Source organism: Suricata suricatta, chromosome 6 (genome assembly GCF_006229205.1).
Source record: "Suricata suricatta isolate VVHF042 chromosome 6, meerkat_22Aug2017_6uvM2_HiC, whole genome shotgun sequence".
Taxonomy (NCBI): Eukaryota; Metazoa; Chordata; class Mammalia; order Carnivora; family Herpestidae; genus Suricata; species Suricata suricatta.
Window position 1 is genome coordinate 63455819 of NC_043705.1, and position 25126 is coordinate 63480944.

General features: G+C 38.8%; 2 long non-coding RNA genes across 2 annotated transcripts in view; one reads left to right on the forward strand and one right to left on the reverse strand.

The window, feature by feature from the left end:
* Nucleotides 1-2101: 2101 nt before the first annotated feature.
* LOC115294608 lies at nt 2102-10607 on the reverse strand. The gene is made up of 3 exons (XR_003909990.1): nt 10381-10607; nt 7666-7820; nt 2102-2316 (listed from the first exon to the last, which is right to left on the reverse strand). It is a non-coding gene; the product is annotated as an uncharacterized LOC115294608 (long non-coding RNA).
* A 7351-nt stretch (nt 10608-17958) lies between these two features.
* Nucleotides 17959-25126, forward strand: part of LOC115294137 — a 37922-nt gene continuing 30754 nt past the window's right edge. The window contains exon 1 of the long non-coding RNA XR_003909742.1: nt 17959-18023. This is a non-coding gene — a long non-coding RNA (uncharacterized LOC115294137). The remainder of the gene's footprint in view (nt 18024-25126) is intronic.

Here is a 25126-nt window from a genome sequence, read left to right on the forward strand (position 1 = left end):
AATATATAATGAACCTGGAACATTAGATAGTCCCAAAAAGCAAGGAAGCATGGAAAAAAACAAAATTAGAACTAAAAAACCATAATAAGCATATGTCAAGGAACACAAAAGCTAAATGAAAGAATTCTCGATAGCCAAACTGGAAAATTTTGAGCAATGAAATAAATTTAATAGTATTGGATTATAACTGACAGTATAAAATAAATAGCCAAGAGTCCTCTAGATATAAAAATATAATATATAATAAAATATTCAAAAGACAAATAAATAATAAGTAGGAGGAAATAACTAAGTCTCCTGTGCAGAGTTCCAAATAATTTATGTAGATACTCATCCTTTAAGGAGAGCTTAGCACCCCACACTTTAAGTGTGGGGTTATTGCAACTTCCTTACAAAGAGTGTGGAAACCTGACAAACATCCCTTTAGCCAGATGATCAGGGTCAGCATCAACAAGGATTATATTGACATTACGTATCCATGGTAGGATGTGATGAGAATGACACTTCACCTCTGTGGTCTTCTTCCCTAAACCCATAATCCCAGTCTAATCATGAGAAAAGTATTAGACAAATTCCAACTGACAGACATTCTACAAAACATGTGACCAGTACTTCACAGTACTGTCAATGCCATCACAACCAAGGTAAGTCTAAAAAACACTGTCACAGCCAAAAAAAACCTAAGGAGATATGACAACTAAATGCAATGTGGTATCCTAGAACAGAAAAAAGATGTTAGATAAAAACTAATGAAATTTTTAAAAAGTATGGACTTTGGCTAATAATATGGTATCAATATTTGTTCATTAATTACATGAGATGTATCTACTATAAAATGTTAGTAATTAAGAAAATTGGGTGTGGGGTATTTGGGGATTCTCTATACTATCTTCACAACTCTTTTTGTAAATCTAAAACTGTTTCAAAATAAAAAGTTTATATATTTAAAAAGAACATGGACTCTGGAAGAAAAAAATAAAATAGCAATAATCAGATTCTACTCACATCACCTTTTATTAAAGGTTTGGTGAGACTGAGGACAATGCAGATAACCTCATCCTGAATTTTCACATTCCACTCTACCTTCTAACTGGTCATCTTCTCTCTCTCCCCCATTTTATTCCCTCCTGTCTCTCCAGCCACAAGTTCCTGTTCATTTGTAAGGCAGAGCCATTCATTTATATGGTCGTATCCTTATTGCCTGCTAATCTTTGACCTCAGGATCGCATTTTAAAAAAGACACTACACTGGCCAAGGCAACTCTATTGCCTCAGAGGCTTTTTCCCTTTTCTCTGCTGCCTCCAAAGCCCACTGCAACCAGCCCACTATGTGGATACTCTTTCTTCTGATTATCTTTAACACAATAATTTACACTTTTATTTTACATTACTTTTATCTCTGTCATGTCTTCTTGAGATTGTAGCCTACTTTTATTTCTTGGAACAACATGTGTTGAGTCATTTGTTTTCTGTTTATGCATTTATAAAAATGTACTTTGAAGTAGTCTATCATCTTTCATTTTGCAATCATTCACCAATTAGAAGAACTGTATTAACTAAACCAAAACAAACATATTTCCATTTTGCATATTTCAAGTTAGGAAGCTCTAGCTTTGGAGGGGTTCTTTAATATATATGCTCTCAGAAAGTTGGTCCCTTATTCCAGGTAGAAAGTCAGTTTCTTCAATGGTGTAGACTAGGCTATAGTAACAAAAAGACTCTCAAATTTTCTTGAATATATTCAAATTTGCTGAAACACAGTATTTCTTTTTTTATATAACAGACCAGGGCAGCGGCTCAGATGGCAGGAATGGCTCTGCTACATATACTTGTGCAGGATTCCATAGTGCCTCCTCATCCTCTGCACCCAGATAACAGAAGGGGAAAGTGTACCCAGCATGCGGTAAACCTGGGAGTGGTACATACTTCTTCCACTCAGGTTCCGTTGGCTAACCTATCTGCATGATGGGGTAGGAAATGTAGTCTTCTTTTTTGCCCAAGAGTAAAGAATAATGGACAGCTAATAGTCTTTACACCTGGGTAGAAAAATTTGTTCTGGGTAGAAAAGTTTGTTGAGTAGAGACCAGAGCTGGACGGTCACAAGGTCCACATAGTTGAGAATGTGATTGAAGTCAACAGGGCTGTTGAGGTTCTCTATTGGTGAGTTCCAGTTAAGCATTTGGGAGAAGATTGGAAGACTTTGACACCACAGCTGCCATGTCATTCATCACTGAAGAAAAGAAGAAATGTCTTGGATTCATCACTGTGGTGATATCGAAGCTGATGAGGCAGCAATTGTTCCCCTTCCCTTATATACCTAGATAGAAGTCCATTCAAAGGCAAAGCTTTACTTCCAGTTGTATCTCTTCCATTGAGAGAAGGCAATAAATCACAGTTATGTAAGGTGCTCTGCTAATTTCAGAGGGTGGCCCAATCCTACTTGGAGAGAGGAGGAGCACCTCTGTAAACAAATTTATATCATTTGGCTTTTATTTTCTCTTAAAATCACTTATGTAGGTTCTTTTCTTTCTTTTCTTTTTTCAGAGAGAGAGAAAGAGAGAGAAAGTGTGAGCAAGTGAGTCAAGCGGGGGAGGGGCAGAGGCAGGGAGAGAAGGGGAGAGAGAGACAGAGAGAGAGACAGAAAGAGAATTTTGAGCAGGCTCCAAACTAAACAAAGAGCTCCATTCCACGACTGTGAGATCACTACCTGAGCTGAAACCAAAAGTTGGATGTTTAACGGACGTAGCCACCCACGCCCCCTGCTTCTGGAGGTTTCTAATGTAGATTTTTGTTTCTGTTCATGAAGAATATCCTTAACTTCTCTATGGGGGTCCCCTCCTAAAAACGTAGCCTCATATTATGCTTCAAAGACAAAATACTGTTAGAACCCTTTTCCCTTTTAACGTTCCCTTTGTAGCTAATTCATAAGCCATCGAAAAAAAAAGTCAGTTGTATTGGTTTATTTTTAGACCTTAATTTTTACCTAAAATAGCTTGAGCTGGCTCGGCCAGTCAAATCTAATGTGATTTCAGATGATTCCTGGTTCTTCCAAAATATTAAATGCACGAAGTGACACTTTTGAAGTTATTTAAAGAAGTTTGCCACAGGCTTTGTAATTCTAAAAACAGTCCCAAAAATATTTCAAGTGTTGGCAACAAGTTTGGATTAAGTATCTCACTTCTTAAGGGGAAAGCTCTGAGTGGAAACATTCATTTGATGTGAAGTTCTGGTAAACTGACTTTAAAACAACAATATAATAAACATTACTCTATAGTGAACTTACATAAAGAAGTAAATAGTCAACATATCTACTGTGAAAAGTAAAGCAGTTTATACAGATAAATGCTTTATCTGATCATGGCTATTTATGCTTTATGCTTTTTATTAGAGTCATATATGCACTTTTTAAAATATAAAATAAATTTATTGGTCTTATTTTAGAGAAATGATAGTCTCCTGTCTTCTCTCTCCCTGTTGTATTTGTTCTTTCCCAGAAGTATTTCCAACATTTTTGGTCAATCTTTTGATATTTACCTGCATGCCTCCAAATAGCATGCTGCATAGCCTTGTCTTGTTTTCACAGTTTTGGGTATTATCTATAGATCTACTGCAACAGAAGTTCTAGCTCACTTCCCTCCTCATACCCCTATAACATATGCATAACTTCCCATTCCTCATTATCCAAATATATATTTCTACCTCAACTGTGTGTTGACATTATTATTACTATGGAAATATGTAGTAAATCAGGATTCATTTCCCTTTCCTGTGCTTTTGGAATTAGTCATTTTGGGCTGTTTTCCTAGTTTTCTCTGACTTATTTATCACTGATTCAAGCCCAAACTCTATGTCAGTTGCCTAAATTTCTCTTAAGTATGTTAAGAGGCTAGAGATATTCTATGAATTTTATTCCCCATTCTCAATTTCATCCTATTGAAGAAATCTTTCTCGAAGTCTTCTGACTTCCCATTCTGCTTGTGTTGTTTTCTCACTCCTGCATTATGGTTGTTTGGGATCTTCCTCTACTGTGATTTTGGGATTTTCTTTGCCTTACTCTGCTAGTTCTTCTATATTTTCTCTCTTAACGTTCTCTTCTTTTTGATGGAGCAAATCCTCAGGCATTCTTCTGAGAAAAGGCACATGGGAAAAAATGAGATCTTATATGTCTGAAAATCCCTTTACTCTGTCCCAAATTTATAGCTTTCTAAGTGTTGAATTAAAGTGGAAAAATAATTTGCTTCATAATATTGAATACATTGCTCCATTGCCTTCAAGATTTAAGTAGTACTATTTAGAAATTCAATACCATCTTCCTCTCTGATCTTTGGTTTGTGACATGCCCCTTCTGGAAGCTTATCAGATCTCTCTGTGGTCCACAGTTTTCTGACAGTCTGATGTGGATATATCTTCATTTTCCTGGCATTCAATGAATTTTTTCAATCTGGAAAATTAAGTGTTTTAAGTCTGAATAATTGTCTTGCATTATATCTCTAGTGATTCCTTCTCCTCCTGTGGTATGTAGAATTCTACACTGTACCTCAGGATTTCCACTCCATAATATCCATGCCTTTATATTGCCTTGAGTATAGACAGACTTATAATTTACTTCTAGCCAAAAAAATATGGCAAAGGGGATGAGATTGCATCCCCCCATGAATATGCAATGTTATACAGCAAAGCAAAGTGATACTGCAAATGTAATGCAGATCCTTAATCAGGTGACTTTAAGTTAAACAAAAGATTATCCTAGGTGGGGCTGACTTGGCAGGTGAGCCTTTTAAAGAAGAGTCTAGAGGTGAAAGTCTCTTTCCTGCTGGCCTTGAAAGAGCAAGCTGCCAAAAGTTCTAATGCTAAAAAGAAATGAATTCTGCCAAAGAACACATGACCTTAGAAGAAGACTTTGAGCCTCTGAAGACATCCCAGCCCTCACCTATCATTTGTCACAGCCTTGTGAGGCCCTGAGTAGAGCACCTAGTTTACAGTACCTGGGCTCCTACTTAACCCATGAAAACTGTGGGATAGTAAATGTACGTTGTCTTAAGGTACTATGTTCATGGTAATTTGTTATGGAGCAATCGAAGACTAAGATGTATCTCCCTTCCCCCACCCCATTTGTGTCTTTCTGTTCTCAATTTTATTTGGGTTTAGAGTTTCCTGGGCTAGTCTTTTTGTTTGTTTGTTTGTTTTTGTATTTGTTTTCATTTGTTGTTCTGTTTTACTTTTTGGGAAATTTCTTCAGAAATTTCTGTCTTCCAATTCTTCTGATCTGTTTTTTCATTTCTACTATAATATATATATGTATATATATTTAATTCTAATAGCTTATTTTGTTCTCTGAATGTCTTAATTTGTTATAGTATCCTATTCTTGTTTCATGATTGCAATATCTTTTTTTTTTAAACACTTTTCAGGATATTAATGATGTGATTTATGTTTTCTTTTGTTTTTGGCATTTTATTCTCCAGGTAGGGCATGTGTTTCCTCCAAGTTGCTTTTATCTGTTGCTTTATTTTGGTCTCTTTACCTTTAAAATTAAAGATTTCTCTCAGATGATAAAGATAGTAGGCATCTATGTATTGGACAGTTTCGGGGTAGAAGTGAGAAGGTGATTTCCCAACAGATTTACTTTAGTATGATCTGGCTTGGCTATTTAGTTGAGGAGCCTTGAATGTCATTATCTTTAAATCTTTTCTTTTGAGCTTATCAGACTATGTGGGGAAAGATCTTCCAATCTCCTGGCTGAAGGTAAAAGTCTGTCAACTACTATTCTGGAAGGTAAAAGAGTTAGGGTTTTCAGCACTTAGCATGTATATGTCTACTTATTTCCCCCACTTTCAGTATCCTGTCCTCACTTTCAACTGCCACCAGCCAAAAGCCTATGCCTCACCATCCCCAGAGACTAGATCTCTACTCCTCTGCCAGGGTTGGGGTAGGGAGTTGGTCTGGGGAGTGAGGTGGGGGTACAATGGTTGCTTGGATGCTGGAAGTTGGGGACATCATTAATGGGTCTGACCGGTTTTTTAGACTTTGAGTGTATCCTCCTATTTTACCCACCCTCCTGCAAGGCCCATTTCCAGAGACATCTAGTATTGCCAGTCCTTACTGTAAAATTGAGTAAGTTGACAGCTTTTCTCTTTGCCAGCATTGGGATCTGTATCCTCAGGTCCATTAAGTTCTATTTACCACTTATTCACTTGCTTTCTAGACTCTAGGTTGTTTGGTTACTTGCTTACTTGCTTGCTTGTTCTTTGCTGTTGTTCTGTTCTGTTGTTGTTCAAACCTTATTGGTTTGTGCTTCCAAAAAGTTTCTTAGTGCCATTTCTAGGGTTTGGGAAGAAAATAAGAGTAGATGTATGTATTCAATTGGCCATGTTTACCAGTAAATCTGTTTACATTTTCCTGAAAAAAATTTATGGTTTTGTGGGGAGAAGATATTCCAGATAATTGCTCTACTGAAAAACAAACACACCAAAGACCCACCAGCTTAGTCTTTTGTGGGATCTGTCTGAGAAAGCACATTTCTTTTCTCCCTCAAAGCTTTGACTCAGGTCAGTAAATTGATTAAACAATTTTAGAGAATGGTTCTTTCCTCTGGGGAGATAAAGAACATTTATTTGTCAATAAATATATAGACTCTGAAAAAAGTAAATGCCTTTTCATTGATAATTAATTTTTCATGCTCACATAAAACCAGCAACTTCCACTGACTAAGAGATTATTTTGGAATACTGCTGCTTGAAGCTGAGGTTTCTCTCTGTTAAGTGCTGGCTTTATTCCATTGTTGACAGCCCCGTTCATCAAACCAGAAGAGCTTCTGATAAAATGATGAAGAACCAGCATTGCTTTTATTTTGTTGTTAGTACTTGTTCACCCAGCAACTATCCAAAACAAAATTAAAGCCAATTTGTAGTTATAAAAGAATATTCATAAATTAAAGAACCATGTCCCTAAAAATGTAGTCATATGTATTTGACAAGTATAAGGTTGAGAACATCACCAAAAAGAGGATCACGTTTAACATTTAAAAATCTTTTGTCTCTAGGGGCATTTTAACATCTGTTGGATTCTCTCAACATTCCTAACCTTGGCAGAAATGGCACTGCAATATTTGTTTTTATTTTAAGAACTCTTATTAAATTCACTTCCTTGGGCAACGTGTCTTGATACCATACCCAAGGGATTTTTCTCTAAGTCATAAATTTTCTATGTCTCTGAGGAATGTGACCTGCCCACCCTATCCCAAATAGTCCCTTGTCTGCAGCCTATAACTCTCTCTTTTGTTTTCTTTATTAACACCCATCAGTATCTAACATTATGCTACTTATTATCTGCCTACATTTAACTGTGTAAATACCCCCATGAGTGGTAAACTCCACTAAGACAGGAGGCTTGTTTGTTTTGTTCTCTAGGCGTCTGTACAGACGCCTTCGTACTTTCTTTTTGGCTCCAACTTTCCCCCTAGCTGTTCACATTACTTGCTTCTTCACATTCTTCCTGCCCCAGTGCAGTATCACCTTCTCAGAGACCTCGCTGACCACTCTGTCTAAAGTTGATCACTCCTAATTAAAGTCTGTTTTCATCAGGGCCTTCAGTTGCAAGCAATCAAAGGTGACTTCAGTTGGTTGAGCAGAAAAGGAGTTTAATAAAAGGGTATTTTGTGACTTACTGAAATGTTGAAAGGTCTGAAGAGCTAGGCTTGAGTTAAGCTTCCAGACTAGCATACAAAATTATGTTGCAGAACTGATTTGATAAAGGAATAATTCCAGCCGTTAAGGAGAAGTGGACTCTTTTACGCCGCGTATTACCTTGTAGCCCCAGCTCCTATTACAGGAGAAAGGGAGAGGGAGGAAGAGAAAGTCTGTGAATTATCCTTTTTTTTTTCATCACTAGCATCTGATTCAAATTCTCACATGGGTGTATCTAATTGTGAAACACAAGTAATATGCCCACACTGTAGTCCAGACCCTAAGGGAGACATTATAAACTATACACTGTAGGGGAGCTAATCTTTACCTAACACCAAACCTCAAACTGTGGAGCATCCACAAATCACTGAAAAGTTTTCAGATGTGTCCATCATAGCTTCATACCAAGCCAGCTTTATCTGGCAAAACTCTATAAATAGCTCATAGGATAACTGGCGGGTAAGGATGCTTTATCCAGTTTTATTTCTACACCTGCCCAGTGCATCATGCTGGTTTTTCTGACCTGAAAGCCTGGGCCCCATATTTTCCACCTCTCCTGAACATCTAAGCCCATATCACTGGCAGTCAGATGTAGATCATAGAAAAATCCTTACAAATTTGGGGTTCCAGAAACTGACAGGGATCCTGAGATGGCTAATCACCTTACAAACAAATGTGAAGTACATCCAGTTCAACCAGGTCATGGCATTATGACTGCTCAGACAAGTGAAATCTCACATGTAGTATCATCCACAGTGAAACCCTCTAGACACCCCCATGTGTGTGCAAGCCTGCGGAGGCAGACTGAGACCCACACGGTAATAATGACATTTCTTCCTAGAAAGTCAGTTTTACTAATAGCAAGTCAATTCAAGGACTGTTTTCTTATAAAACAAACATGGGCCTATTGTGGGGTAATATATAACAGTTTCTTAAATTTTCAAGGAAAACAACCACAATATTTTAAAGACATTTCAGACTTGCTGCTTTGAGTTACCTTTAATATTCTCCCTATTCTCTTCCACAACTCGTATAATTCTATTGAAGTTTTCCCACCCCAAACTTCTTCCTCTACCCCCATTTAGGGGGAACTTTGATGGAAAATGCCAAGAAACCTGCTCCAAACCTACTTCAAATACCAGTTGGCTGGCTTTTGGTACAATCTGTAGGATAACATAAAATAGTCTTCCTTTTTATCTTTCAGGGGCTAGAACTATCATCATGAAAGATTGCTTGAAGGTGATATTTGGCAGATGTCACTCAAGGTTGATAACATCCAGAATTCTCTACAAAGTTTATAAAGTCACAAATTCCTGGGTCAAGAAATTGCTACCAAAATAACTTAGGTAAAAAAGGCGATGAAGCTTTCCTTGGTCATTCTCCTACCTATTCTTCTCTGCATATCCAGAACCCAAAGTAACCACAAACTTTCTACTCCGACATCACATTCTGCTTTGCCCTCACAAAATTCCCCATGCTCTAAAATTACCTCTCACATTTAATTGTTCTTCCATATGTTCACCATAAACAATAAAAATGAGCTATTACTGATTAATCTCCATCTAGAATTAGTAATTCATACCAAAATAAGAATGGCTGATAAGTCGTTTATGTTTTGAAAATAGAATAGTTACCAAATTAGCTCAAGCAATAGAGTGGATATTAGGTCCATTTTGTTCATGCTCATGACTCTAACAAACACAGTGCCTAACAGGAAATGAGTGCTAAATATTGGTTGACCGGGAGACTACTTGGCAGGGGTGGAGGGGGTAGGTATCTGGGTGGCTTCATCAGTTGAGCATCTGATTTGATTTTGGCTCAGGTCATAATCTCATGGTTTGTGAGACTGAGCCCTGCATCAGGCTCTGCGCTGACAGTGTGCAAAGGCTGCCTGGGATTCTCTCTCCCTCTCTCTCTCTGCCCCTCTACCTTCTCAAAATAAATAGTTAAAGATTAAAAAAAAGAATATTTGGGGATGGCAAGGAAAACATCTTAGTGCCTGTTTTTCTTCAAATACCTATATCCCTACTTAATTTTGACAGGCAGAAAAATTAGACCAGTAAGTTTTGTTCTGTTTTTTTTTTCCTTCAATACTTGTAGCTAAATATTTGCTTGCACATCATCTGTATTATTGTACAGTAACAAATACAGAGGTGTTTGTAAAGTTTGGGTGGGGGGCAGTTTGGACTTAGAATTTATCCCTTCTCCAAAAGGCATTTTAAAAATTTCCTTCTAGAACTTTTGGGGACATTCCCAATAAAAGAGTAAGCTGATGAGCAGGGACTTCCAATGCAATCCTCTATACAGTGAGCACTGACAGAACTGAATGTGGGAGACAATGTGTAGCATGCAGAGTCAGAATAAAAGTCCAAGTTTCTGATTCAGACTCAGCCAGTTGTGTGATCCCACAGCTTTCATAGGTTATTTTCTGCCACTATTTCCATATCTTACCCCAAACCTGCTAACCTCTGAAGCTTAAAATCTTTAATCAACATTGCTAAGTAGTCCCTCTTGTCAGCAGGGATTTGATCCAAGACCTCCAGCAGATGCCTGAAACCATGGATAGCACAGAACCCTATACATACTATGCTTCTTCCTATACATATGTACCTATGATAAAATTTAATTTATAAATTAGACACGGTAAGATTAAGAGCAATAACTAATAATAAAATTGAACAATTATAACAACATACCTTAGTAAAAGTGATTTGAGCGTGGTCTCTCTCTCTCTCTCTCTCTCCCTCTCTCAAAATAACTTATTGTACTGTGTTCATCCTTCTCCTGATGATGTGAGATGATAAAATGCCGACAGACAAGATGACGTGTGGTAAGTGACGCAGGCATTGTGACCATGTAGAGTTAGGCTCTTTTTGACCTTCCGCTGATTCATCACAAGGAGGATCATCTGCTTCCAGATGACTTATGGTTCACGACAGGTAAGTGAAATGACAGAAAGTGAAACTGTGGGTAAAGGGAGACAACTTTACCAAACTGTTTTCAGAGAAAATAAAAAATGTCAACAATGACACCAATTATACAGGTTATGAGTGTGTTACATTTCCAGAAGGAGATTTAAGATGCAATATATAAAATATTAGTTACGTGGCTGCAATGAACAATACTAGAATGCAATCCTACTATATTTTTCAGTGAGTTCATCCATTTAGCTGGTAAAAGCTAAACACAGACTATAACACGGCCTCATGCTTAAGGGGAAATGCATAATAATGCCCACTGGGGAAATGGAACAATGGAGATGTAGCTCTAAGAGTGATCCTGCTTACCAGGCTTTTCCTGTCCACCTTCTCCTGCCTTTTGTCATCCTCTTCTTCTGGGGGTACACTCTTACTGGCAAGGAGTATAAAAAGCCATTACAAAAAGAAACTGGTAAAGTGATAAAGTATTGACCCAGTGGGCAAGGAAATGAATTATATAACTATAGAATGGTGTGTGGGAAAATATGTACAGACAGCAGATGAATAAAAAGAGGCACTGTGCATGTTATTAACTTGGACAGGAATAAAAGAAAGGATCTTATCATCTCACTTTTTCTCTGCCTTATTTTTCTGGATAGATTTGACAGCTTGGGATTCCTCAGTGACTTTCCCTTCTTTGTTTTACATCTTTTGGTTCATCTTTCTTCCCTTCCTCTCACAGCTTTCAAGCCCTGAATGTAAACTTAAAAAAAAAAAAAAAAGGAGAGAGAGAGAGAGAGAAAAGAAAAAAAAAGGGAAGAAACCCTGGGCCTAGGGCTTGCTTAACTCGGAGGAGTCTCAGTTTTTCTGCCCTGTGATTCTGCATCTGTAAAGTGGGAATAATAAAGCTTATCACAGCTGCAAAATAGGAACGTGTGACTAAGAAGTAGAAGAACATAATAAGCACAAAATTTCTCAAGGGTCATCCTGACTGTTTCTCCACTGACATCAGTTCTTATATGGGAGAAGCCTTGGTGGTTTGGCACCTTCGAGGTCTGTGCCTTTTCTCCCCACGGCCACTACCCTTACTCACCCCATAAATATTGTTTTACTTGCTTGTGCTAGGATCCCATTTTATTCTTTCTGCTTCTCTTGCATTTTTAGCAGAAAGGAATTAATAGCTTATCAATATCTATAACCCATTTATCTGTGATTTTTAAAAACACATAAAATCCTAATTCTATGCCAGATTAAAATACCAATTCTAATGCTTCCTTAAATTGGAACCATGGGACATTTTCTTTAAAACCTATTAACCGTATTTATCAATAAGAAAGCTTACTTTTAATACTTTTCTATATTCACTGCAGTTAATGGTATCTTTTTTGCTCTCTCTGACCTGTTTCTGAAACTGCCCTTTAAGAACTCCCCGTAGTATTTGTAGAAACAAGGTAAGGAGGACAAATCCCAAAACTCCTAAAAATTTATGTAGGGAACAAGTTTTTTTGACACTGTCCACACCAGCTGAATACCATAAGACCTTGTTTCCTTTCATATCTACACCCTGAAGAGACAATAAGTTTGATTCCCACATTATTCAAGAAAATAAATTTTCTTGTGGGATATGGAATTTTGTGACACCTACTGCAACATAGTCCATGTTTTTCCTTGTTTAAATCTTTACAATGATTGTTTTTAAGAAAGTAAATTAAACAAAGAAAATGGTAACCTTGGACTGTAGTTCTCTAATGCGAAATTATAGATCTCAGAGGGTCTTTTAAATATGCCTTACCTAGTTGCTATTTATTTACCATACAAAATTTTTAAGTTTATATATTTATTTTGAGAAAGAGAGAGAAAGAGGGCACACTAATCGGGGAGGAGCAGAGAGAGAGGGAGACAGAGAATCCCAACCAGGCTCTGGGCTGACAGTGGAGACTCCATCCCACGAACGAGTGAGATCGTGGCCTGATCCAAAATCAAGACTTAGATGCATAACCCACTGAGCCACCCAGGCGTCCCTCTAGTTGCTATTTATCAAACAAACTTAAATGTTTGTAGCATGTAAATATTTTAAAACAAATCTATCAGAATGTCTGAGTACAGAGTTGATAGTTTGCAAACATCCCTTTGTTTCTTTATACGCATTTAGCTACTGATATATCCTTTTCAATGAATGAAGCAGACCTGAGCACATACAATAAAGGAAAGCAAAAATTACCAGCTTTGGACTTCACTTCACAGCCAGGAAGATTCTGTTGAGTCTGCCAGCAGGAGACCTTGCGTATTAATGCTCTACCTGGAAAAGCTGACACGTTGAAAATGAGATTAACACCTTCCTGTTTTACATTAACTAAGGCTAAAGTGTCATTTGCCTTATCAGGAGAAAAAACTCAACACTGAAATCATAGGGTTGCCAGCAAAGTATGGTTTTAAGCAAATGTTCAAATACTAAGTGGGATTTTATTGTGGTGGTGGTGATATCTTGGAAGATAAATACCTAGTTCAAATAAAAGCCAAAATAGTCAGGATGACTCCAGGACTAACTACAAACAGATGCAGCCCAGGAACTCCTTTTCAGGCCAGCGCTAATTGACATTTGGCTCACGGTAAACAACTTGTCAGAGCACTTAAAAAAAAAAATAAATGAATGCCGGATGTTGAGGAGTACTGATGCCTCGGTATTTGTTGCCAATTCCAAACCAGCCTAGAAAGAGAAGAGCTAATATAAATGATTTATTTGTTCAGATATAAGATAGCACTTTTTAATTCCCTCACTTCACAATCCATCTAGTTATGTATTTACTAAAGATGAGCATTTAGATGAAAAAATATTAAAAATTCTAACGTGGGGGAGTCTCAAAATCATTGTCAAATAGAAGCGGAAATGGGGTGGGAGAAGTGGGCCAGGAGTGGTTTGATTTCCTCACTTCCAGAGGCACCCCTGCCAGGGACTGGTGGGCTCTTCTGAGCTGGGAGGCCTTGGCGGTCACGCACTCTTCCACATCCTCAGGGGACAGCTCCCTCCTACTGGGCCAGGCACTCTTCGAGGAGTGGCAGAGAGTCGGACAGGAGGACACCTTTGTCCTCCAGGCCTCACTGTCTAATTGTGCAGACAGGCACCAACCCTAGCTGGAGTGTAACGTAGACTCTGATCCGAGCAGACACAGAAGCAGAAGCACCTGAAATGGGAGCAGTGAGGGAGGGAGAAGAATTCTGGGAGGACCTGGGACAATTTCCTGGAGGAGATTTGCTGTGAGCTGGATCCTGCAGGATGAATAGGATTTTAACAGGGGCAGCGGGGAGACAAACTGGTGGAAGGGCTTTCTAGGTAGAACAGACCAATTCATTATATTTTGACACCATGATCACAAAGAGCATTATGGTTAAACAGACACCTAAAATACATCAGTGGAAAATATGTTATTACAGAAAATGCTGTCAGCAATCCACTTTAAAAAAAAGTACCTATACATGTGAACTGAATATACAAATGGTAAGAAAAAGGGGAAAAATAAGACTTTATTCTGCTCCCTAAATGTCTACTATTCAAACCTTAGGAATAAAACATACCAGCAGCTATTGTTTCTATTCATTTCGGAGCTTCTAATTGCTCTATCTTATGGGGTCTCAAGGAGAAGGAAGGAGGAGAGGGGGAATGGAAATGCATGAGATTTTCAGGAATGCCAACAATGTGAAGTTGGAATCCCACTCCAACTACTTTCATTCATTGTTCCAAAGGTGACACTGGTCCTTGTGTTCAAAGGCAGCTGGAGGAGGACAAGCAGTTTTAAGGTAGCACAAAGGAAGGCAACTTAATGTCTCCTTTAGGAGAAGCTGCAGAGAGCTGTGCTGGTGCAGACAGCGATAGTTGCAAAAACAGCAGTAAGAGAAAAAGCAGTGGGGGTGGGGTGGAGCAGGGAACAAGTCCTGCTCACTGGGGATGAGGTAGGAGGAAGAGGCGGAGGTAACCTGCACAGGTGTTGGAAGCGGATTTGTAAGTGACGCAGACGGGGACAACAGAAGCAGTGAGGCAGGGCGCGGGAACAGATCTGGGGAGTCCCAGGGATCATGGAGAGCACACGCTGCATCATCAGGATCACTGAGACCCGAATCCTCTGGGGAAGTCGTGTCTTTTTTGTACTAAATGTTTTGAAGGCGAGCTTGGGGGTGGAGTAAAAGAGGAGGGGAAAATCACTGGGAAAAATTAAACAGTCTGAAAGGAGTGTAAGATTATGAAGATAAATGTTTACCTCTCTGCTGCATTGTATCTCTTGAAATGAAACTGTTTTTGAATAGTGCTGCATCCGAACGACAAGAAGGTGGGCATTGTGAACAAATCGACTGTCTCAGATGATTTGACACATTTTGATTTCTGCTTAGGAAAATATCTGTTAATCCTATTAGAAAGAGAAGGAGAGGGTCCTGAGGAGGAATGTAAGAGATCAAATCACTTACCATCTTGCTCACACTCTCCCAGGGCCAAGGTCTTAAAATCTCGGCATTTCCACAAGACCTGGTGCCTCATCCCTGCTCTGCTTGGCGTTGCATCAAAAACCCTTTCTCCACCGCCCTATCCTTGCCATGGCACTGGCTAAAATCAAGACAAGACTGAATGGCTGCCCTGTCCCTGGCAAACAAAAGCAGAAAGGACCTTGTTTTATGCCTTCTTTTCATGTAATTTTCCATCTTTTCCTCCATCCGCCCTTCTATTCTCCTTTTCTTTCTTCTCCCTCCCTTTCTTCTTTATATGGCTTGCTGTTTGCTAATATCCACCTCCAGACCATTCTTTGTATTTGGCAAAGAAAGCAGTTTTATTGTTTGGCAACTCCAGGGGGGATATAGTGTCTATGATGTTGTCTAGGCCAAGCCTCCCCCAGGAGGGTTAACTACCTCTAGCTTACTCTCAGAGGGGGAAGGATGGCAACCGCACACTTGAGTACCAGCCATCCTGTTTTGCCAGAAAGTGGATCTGTTCGCGGGCACCCAGGAGCACCTTTACCCCCACCCCCAAAATGGTGTATCTTGGTGTTGTAATGTAACTTACAGGGCCCAGTTATCCGGAACCTGTAATCTATAGAGTACAAATTAGAAAGAAGGGAAACAGAAGACATTTTCCCCCAACGACTTCCTGAAAAGGTTCTTCTTGGAGCAACACCCAAGTCTGATCAAAGGATCTGTTCATTTGTCTCAAGAGCCAACGCTGGAGCCCAGCATGTAGCTAAAAATATGCACTCACAGTCCCAGAAAATTGTATTCATTAGACTCTACCTACAGGTCCTCACCCAGAATCTGCTCTATGCCAAAGCAGCGTGCTGCTGCTAATCCTCCTTTATAGATTAGGCAGTGAAATAAAGAGGGTGGGGCTGAGATGCAGGGGAAGCCTGCACACGTGTTTGGAAAGGAAGAAAAGGAAAAGCACAGGGATTTCTTGTTCTCCCCTTCACGTTCTGAGTTGCCAGGGTTGTCCAGACACCACTGAGAGATGCAGGGCTCTTTCACATTTACAGTATTTTCACTTCCGCAGGGTAAGTGCTACATGAAAAATGGGAATTTAGAGACAGATCAAACAAATGCTTTTCAAACTGTGGCACATTATTATTTTTAGATCCCTCCTCCCGCCTTCTTTGTATGTTAGGGAGGAAATAATCATTGCAACTGACGTTCCTGAGCGCTTACCATGTGCCAAGCACTGAGGCAAGCATGTTGTGTACGGAATCTCATTTCCTTCTTCTAAGACACCTGGGAGGCAGGCCCTGCTGTCGCCACCACTTTGCAGAGGATGACATTAAGGTTGTGGAAAGGTGAAATAACTTGACCAAGTATGTGGCAAAGCTAGGATTTGAACCCAAAGCTTCCAAAAATTTTGCTCTTGACATCCATGCCTTCATGAGATCTCTACAACGTTCCTGTAAAAATATGGTTTACAGCTTTCATTTAAGATTTTGGGGACTGCACCTTAATAACAATTATGTTATTATCTTCCTCTTTGTGACTTTCTGCCATCAAATGGTGGAGTTCCCTCAAGGCAGGGACTGTGTCTTCCTCATCTCTGCACCCCCACAACCCTTAAAACAAAGTGTCTCAGACAGAATAGGAGCTAGAGACTTATTTGTTGAAATGCACTTTAGATTACCTCTGTATCTAAATAAAGCCCAACTAAACGAGTCCATTTCCCAAACACTGGGGTTTTCCTCTTCTTTGTAGCCATCCTCTTCTTGTTTTGTTTTCAAAAGGTTGATTTTGAACTGGAGGGACATTGCAGTTGTCTTGTCACTTAGCATGATTTGAAAGTGAGAGTCTGTGTAGTGCTTTAGCCTGCCCTCAGCAATCAGGCCTCACACTCACGAGGCTCTGATTGTAGGAGTTGCCTTATTTGCATTGATGAGGATGAGCCAGCTGCTAGAGCATACAGAACTGCACCTGACACAATCACCGAGTTCAGGATTAGCGCGGGGAATCAGGAATCCACTGCGCTGCATGGCAATCTCAGACCTACATTAGAGTCACTCATGCAAAATGACCCAAATTTGCAATGAGCACAATTAGCAATCCAAAGATGCATGTTAATTTGGGGGCCGATATTTTCCTACATTTCCCTAAATTAAAAATAATAAATATACTCTTTCCTAGTTGGGCCTGGGCATGAAAATAATTCAGGGGATTAGGAGTATGTAAAAAATGTGTAAATAAACCCTGGAAATTGTGGATTTCTTTGGGTAGCTAGCCACCCCTCACTCCTCCCCCCACCCGAGGTATTAAGTTTGGCATCAAATATGGTAAGATCTTTGTGGTGTCATGCTCCTTTTTGAATAAGTAGAAAACAGCTATTTATAAAGATAAAAATCCTAAAAATAGCAGTAGCTATAGTATATGGAAGAGGAAAGTTGAAGCTTTAAAAAGGGGATTTAATATTTTATATTATGTATTAATATTTCTGAGGCTATGTTTGGGTCACACATAAGCACAGATATACTCAGTGATTTCAGGATTTTCTAAAAGTGCAAGAGATTATGTTGAATTTTTATTAAACAGAGTCTATAAATCAAATGGAACATTCTCAAACCCTGAACTGTGTTTCCATATGTCTGCAGTCTATAGGTATTGAAATGCTCACCTATACTTTAGGAAAAAAAAACCCACAACATTTTGCAAAAATTGAATAAATGATCATTCGAAGCAAAAGCATGCAGTTCAAAAGCTAAACCTCCCATTGGAGAACAGAAAATTTAATGAGCTTTTAATGGAATGCAATGCTCAGAGTAGTAAATTATTTGTTAGTTGACGATGCAATCAGCATGCTGATTAAGGTTGCTTGGTTTTTTACTAAACATTAACTGAATGAAAACGGGTAGTCCTTGTTCTGCTTGGGGGGCTTTAAGGAAGCAAATGGACTTTCAGAACAGAGATTGTCAATAAAGGTGAGTGCACTCCAGGTGTCATTTGAATATGATGATAAAATACTTCTGATAAATATTTAAAAGCATTTTAAATCCACAATGTTCGCCTAGTGTATTGTGGACTCTGTTTAAAGAAACAGTGGGCCTTAGCAGGCCTAACAACAATCCCTCTATCTCTCTCTAGAAAGAAATATCTAGATCTGCTTTCTTTTATTGCAAAAGAGAAAAAAGGTGGGGGGGGGGTGGTATGCTTTGAAAATATAAGCCAGCATGGACTCTGAGACCAAGAACTGTTTGGAATGTGAACCTAAAAAAAAAGACAAAAAGGACAAAAATCAAAACAAAGGAAAGTATCCTGACAGCAAATAAAGGAAGAGACATCTGTTTCTCTGGATAGATGAAGATAAAATTTTAATTAAGCAGTTTCGATATTCTGATGTTTTCAAATAATTGCTCTTAGAATACATATATATTTTTAATTTTATAAATGATGGTATGCTGAGGACAAGAAGTATTGTGATATCGGAGTTATAGCCTGTCTAATTTAGGAGGTCTGAATGGGGGGAGTAAAAGAAAGAGAACAAAAATTGAAAATAAATTATGTGATGCCTCTTTTTGTTGTAAGATGGTTAATACAGAATTTGTACGGGCTATCATTTACCATATATTAATCAATATATACATTAACTATAAATTATTGTTTCTGAGAGAGATTTTGTTACTAAATCTGTTTAAATTTGCTAGATTTCTCCCCCCCCATAGAAGGGTGGGTTTTTTGTTTTTCTTTCTACCAATTACAGAAAGATGGGTTTGTAGGTTAATTTTCTTTGAACAGCTACAAAGTTCTTTTTCTATAAATCCTAATTAGTTTCATCATTGGTGATTCTCTGGCAATGATCAGGTACCCTTAATATCCGATAAATAACTACCTCTCACTTTTAACTATTCCTGTTTATGACCCAAGAGGTTAAAAGCCTTTGACTGGCATTTGACTTCTGACCTCATATAAATGTTATCTTATCAGTTCCTGCTTGTTAACTTGTATTGAGTGCTTGTCCCTGATGGCTTTTAGATAAAGGGTTGTGGGCTTTTTTCTTTTTTTTTTTCCTTTTTAATATATTTCCTATAGGAACTAAACCATTTGCTTTGTTCTATGCCTAGTGCACTCCAGTCTAGAGAGTAACCTGCTATAAATCTGTTATAAAGCCCCAAATATACTTTTATTTATTCTCAACATGATTTTAGTTTAGCTTTACGGGTGGGATTTTATCACTGAGAATATATATTTATTATAATTAATAGCAGTAATTACTAGTGATCTTAATCCTTTAACATGTTAGTCAGGAAGCTGGTTAGCTTGCTATTCTCTTTTAAAAAAAATGCAAAAGTAAAAAAAAAAAATTTTGGCTTTGCATTTTGTACCAGCATGAGATGAGTTAGAGAGATAATTTATGGAAATCTTGTCTCCCCAGACTTTAGAAGTCTGCCTAATGAGAGAGTCATCAGTAAGATATATCTTTTTTAAAAAATCGAATCCAGACCATGAACAGGGCATTTTTGAACCTGTGGGGAGGAAGGAGGTGACCTGGCGCCCTCCTTTGCCCTCTGTCCTAAGAATTAAGAAGGATTTCAGCCCTTTATTCCATTTGCAGCTGCGTGTGTTGTTCATACATCCAAGTGTGTATATGTGTGAGTCTCGCCACTGTGTACAAATCTAAATACATTTGAATGTTTGCATTTTAATCTCTCCATACCTCGATGGCATCGTGAGAGAATTCTAGGCAGATATTGGTGCCTCTGAGGCTGCCTCATTTGCAAATGACCTACACTGTGATTTCTAAACAAAATATTACATTAATTTCTATGTGGAAAACAGGCAGAAAGGAAGGGGACGAAGGAAGAGGCAGCCATCTTGGAGTTATTTTGCCTTTTAGCCTCCTTTCTCCTCCCAAGGCTGAGAGTTAGAATATTACCTTTATTTTTAATTGGCCCTGAATGTAAGGCAGGAAGCACATACAAGAGACCTTTGTATTCGTGTTTGGGGTAGAAAAAAGTTTTAACCTCTTTGGACTCTAAATAATAACTGCGACCATAGACAAACTACACCTATTATTCTCAATCCTTCTAAATAAGTATACATATAAATGAAGCATATGCCACAGCTTGTAAGAGACCTGTACAAAACCTATTAAGGGAAACAAATGTCTGTTTGGACCATTCATTTACTGCTATCTAAAGAATTAATATGTCAGTAAAGGTATCTGCCCTTCCTCCTCCCCCATTCTTTCCTTTCTCCCCAAACACACTTTCCCATGCACACACACAAACACACGCATTCAGACACCCCCAATCTGAAGAAATGGCAACCTTGGAAAGTTGTTTTGTTTTGTTTTATTTTGTTTTGTTTTAAATAGGGATTCCCTTTCTCTCAGGTCTTAAGTGTTAAGAAAGTAAAAAAAAAAAAAAAAACAACCCAAAAAACAGCTTTTTATTTTTTATTTTAGTTTTCTGTATGTGGAGAGCTGCTCTAGGTCTGGACTGTCCTAACACTGCTTTCATCATGCTCATACTCTGGCAACACACAGGTTTAACACAATTTGTCCTAACTTTTCATTTCAACCATTGCTTTTCTCAAAGTGGCCAGAGTTTAAAGACTGCAAAAGCAAAGGGAAAAGAAATACCACGGCAGGGGGAAAAACAAACCAACCCCCAAACTGGTGCTGGTATTCACAGCATTGACACATTCTCAAATGTTTTCTCTGTAGTTATAACACAAAAGCGCTTTCTTCCCTGTTTTGATGTGTTAAAGACGGGAAAGAGAGAGGACACTTGGAAGTGGTAAAATAAGTATGTGGAAGCACAGAGAAGGTGTTTCTTTTCTGACTATCCAGCATGTGTCAGTGACATGTAGATGCTTATAGTTTCATATTAATTAAAACATTTTAAATGGAGAGGGGATGAAAAGTTAAATTTAAGCAAGTTGTGACACATCTGCTGAACTTTGAGCTATCAGCGTTGCCTTTTTTGTGTGTAATTAGAAGTTCTGTGTGTAATTAGAAGTGCGTCCGAAGCCAATCATTCTGCTATCTCTGAAATAAGGATAGCCAGGATCCTAAGTCCCTCTGAAAAGGATGTGAGGGGATCAATAACAAATTAGTATCTAATTCTGGTATTTGGCAGAAGAAACCACAAACTTTAGTTTTACTCCTTCAATGTCAGTAATCTGAACTAATTTTTTCTAGCCAATATTATTTGCAGATTGTTTTACTGGCTGAAACAAATACGGATTTGAAAGACAAATACTGACCTGATTACTAAACACTTTCTCCTATTCTGACAGCCAGAGTCTCTGAGTTGAAACCCAGAGTCCTTTCCTATTGTATTTTGTGTCCTGGCTTTTTAAAAAATAAGATTTAAACATGTAAGCCAGATGATTTCAAAATTGGTGTAAGTTATACTGCTGCTTTTTAAAATATTTAATATATCAATATATAGTGATGTCTTGGTGTATCCAAAGCAGAAAAAAAAAAGTATTCACTTAAACCAGTTTCTATATTGATCAAAATGAACTCCCCCAAACACTTTTGGTGTAATATTTTAAATCATAATTAGAGGAATAAGATGAAGGGGAATCTGGCCCTTGGTTTTTCTGTAGAGCTGTATCATCAAGATTTCTAAAGTTTCCTAAGGAGGCATTAAAATATATTGCTTCTGTACATTTATATGTTTATAATCTTACTTTAGAAATATATTAAGAAATAGAGCCCATTTGACTCCTCTCCCCCCCATTCCTTGCCAAAAATCAAACCTGCTCTGTCTGGGAAAAACCAGAGACTTCTGTGATACCATGGGCTTGTTTGTATTTCAGCAAAGAAGGAGAGCACATAGAGTCAGAAATATCAATATTTTTAGGACCCGAATTATTACTGCTTAGGTTTTATCCTTTCCTCTGTAAAGACTGGTGGAGACAGATTTCTAATTTCCTCGGTTTCTGTCCTCTCTTTCGCTTGTTTTCCTTATTTGTATAAATTAGCTTTGTCCTTTCTTAGTCGAATGTTTAATTTGGGCACACGCTTTCCCAGATAGTTTCTTATTCTCACTCCCCCCAACTCGTGTTGGTTTTGGAATGGGAAGTGGTTTTCCTCATTTACAAAGCTTTGTAATTCAGACTCAGAGGGCCAGGACCTCTTTCTATCCATCTGGACATGCTCAGTGGGTCACACCCAAGATCAGGAGCCATGTTCCTCTCCTCCTTATGGGAAAATGATAAAATAATATCCACAAGCATCTGATCGCAGGGGCATGGCCTGGACCCACACCTTGCCCTCTTCCCCTTGGCCTTGCATGCCCTGCAGAATGAATACATCCATCTCCAAAGTTGATGCTTCGAAGTGACCAGTCAGATGCTCGCAGGTCAGCTGGCTATCCTCTTGGACAGAGGGTCCATAAATCAGAGAGATGTTGGTGTGGTTGAAAGAGGAAGGTAGTCTAGCCCGAGGGAAGCCACGTAAATCTCTCCCAGAGCATTGTTACTGTTAGGGAATGGGGGTGAGAGTTAGGGTAGCTCCTGGGGCCTCGAGCTGTTACTAATGCCCTGGCCCTCCTGCAGTGGGTGCTAACTTGTTGTGCATGAGAGCTGCCACCACCCTTCCCAAACATGGGGCCGGCCGCTTGGAAAAGTCAAGCACTGCTGAGCCCTGATTTTCATTTAATAGTCAAAACCAAGATGCATTTGGGCTATGATGATAGGACAGCTCCCTTGAAAAGATTATTTGAACTACAAAGGCATTCATTTAGGGCTAGCGATGTTGCAAAAGGGCCTGCTAGAAATTAGCAGCCTGTCCCGGTATTTGGAGAGCAAGAGTGACAACTTATTGGAAGTTCTCAAGGAATCATTTATATTTCACACTCCACTAGGCAGCTGATTTGAGATTGTCTGTTAGCATAACAAAGGCTCTGAGCCTGTGAACTTCAGAAACCTTTCGACCTCTTAGCTGCTGGCATGAATAGCCCCCAGTCCTGCCTATAGAGATCTCCCAAAGCTCCCCTGTTCGTGGCTAAATTGTTAATCAGGGTAATTTAATATAGTTTTCAATATGCCTCATCTCTTATTGGGAAAGGTATTCACAGCTTCCCTACCCCTGAAAAAAAGTTCTTTTATTCAAGTGTGAGAGGGGCAGCTGCAGACAGACCCCCATCCCTTGCTGCTCCCCCCACTCCTCTGTAGCGGCGGCAATGTTCCGAGCAGCAACCCTAGTGTAGGGCCAGAAAAAGAAACTCGAACGATGATGCCTTTGCACGCACTCCAACCTGAACCTGAGATTCCAGCCTATTTACACCAGGAACCGACAAAACAAAAACCCAAGGCTCAGCCATAACTGACATCTCAGAGCCAACACGCGCGCGCGCAGGCTCGTGTGCGCGAGTGCGCGCACACACACGCGCGCGCGCGCGCGCGCACACGCCACACCCCCTTCCCCTCCCTCCCTTCACCACGTTTCCCCTCCCTCCTCATCTCTCAGCTAAGCTTCTCTTCTGGCTCCCGACAAAATGCACCAGACCCCAAGGCCTGCTGATTGTCATCGCTCTCACTCTTCGGAGGCAGCCCACACGGTCCTGCACGCTCCTTCAGTCACCCTCAGCCTGGAGCCCGCGTCCTCTCCCCGTGTCACATACACTTGCTCTCACCGGCTCCCTCGCACACTATCAATTCACATGCACATTAGTTAGCTGAAAAGAGCCAGAGCACAAATATATTCATTTTAATCCAGTTAAGACCTAAGAGGTCTCATAGGATATTATTCAATAGTTTGAGAATCAAATATAAAACTCAGATTTTGCCACACTGTTTCATTTCAGAGAGGCCTACTGCATGCCTTTCTTTCACTTTCCCCCTGTACATAATGTAAAATAAATAAATAAATAAAATAAAGCGAATAAAAAATAATCACAAGCAAACCACCCAGTTTCAGGCAGTCACTGTTCACATATTATTATTTTGTCTTTTTTAAATGACGTATTTCTCACACCCACGTGCAAAGTCGGAAGGAAAATGTCATACAAAGACGGAAAAACATATGAAATCGCTACCTTTAAAAATTAAAAATGAAAGGACACAAACTCTTAATCTTATTTTTTCACATGAGAATTTTAAGACTTCTATAATCTTTCATCGTTCATTTTTACATGAGATTTTTAAGATCTCTGTAAAATGTATTTGAATATTTCCTGATTGCTTTGGTGGTGATTTTCTGTGCAATTGTGCTCTTTGTGCGGGTGGAGGCCCTGTGTCTTGCTTCTTCCTGGAAGAGCCATTTCTTGTTAGCCTTGTCTTGGCTGGTGTACCCCTGTCTCAGCCTCCGAAAGTTGGGTAAAGCCAGGATCTAGGGCCTGAAGTATTTTCTTTGAATTTGCTCTAGTTAGAGTGATCCCTGACGAGGCTGTGGACTTTCTTCACTCACTTGGGATCCTAGTCTACCTAGAATCTCAAAACTGCTGAGATGGGAGACAAATTCTGTCTATAGGATCAGAGAAAGGACTACTAAGCTCCAAAATATAAAGTACAAATATACACCCATAGTTAATAAAACAAAACAGCCCAGCGTGCTTCTGAAGATAATTTTTCTTGGAGTTAAAAAAAAAAGATGAAAAAATACATTTCCTGGTCAATTTTAATATCTAAACAATAACCAGAGATGACACTTTGGAATAGAAAATAAAGTAAGTATATCTGGTTATTTTATATGGCAATCTCTAAATCTGCATTTTTCTTAAAAATAAATGTGACCATTTACATTTTAATGGTGTGGAAGTTTTTAGATTATAAGCATTTTTATCAATAATGTATGCATTATTCATTTTAATGATAGGATTTTTAGCTTATTTTATTCTGTAAGTAGTGCTTTTAATTTTCATGATGCCTTAAACCAGAATATTTAGAAAATATTAATTGATAATTACCAAAAGTCAGTGAATCAGTATTTCTGGTTTCTCCTTTAAAAAGCCAAAGAAAAATGAAATCATTCATATATGTTAACATAAATTTAAGTTTCAAAAGATGGCTAGAAAGAAAAAATATTACGACTTTTAAACCCAAGAAAGGAAAAATACAAAATTTACATTTT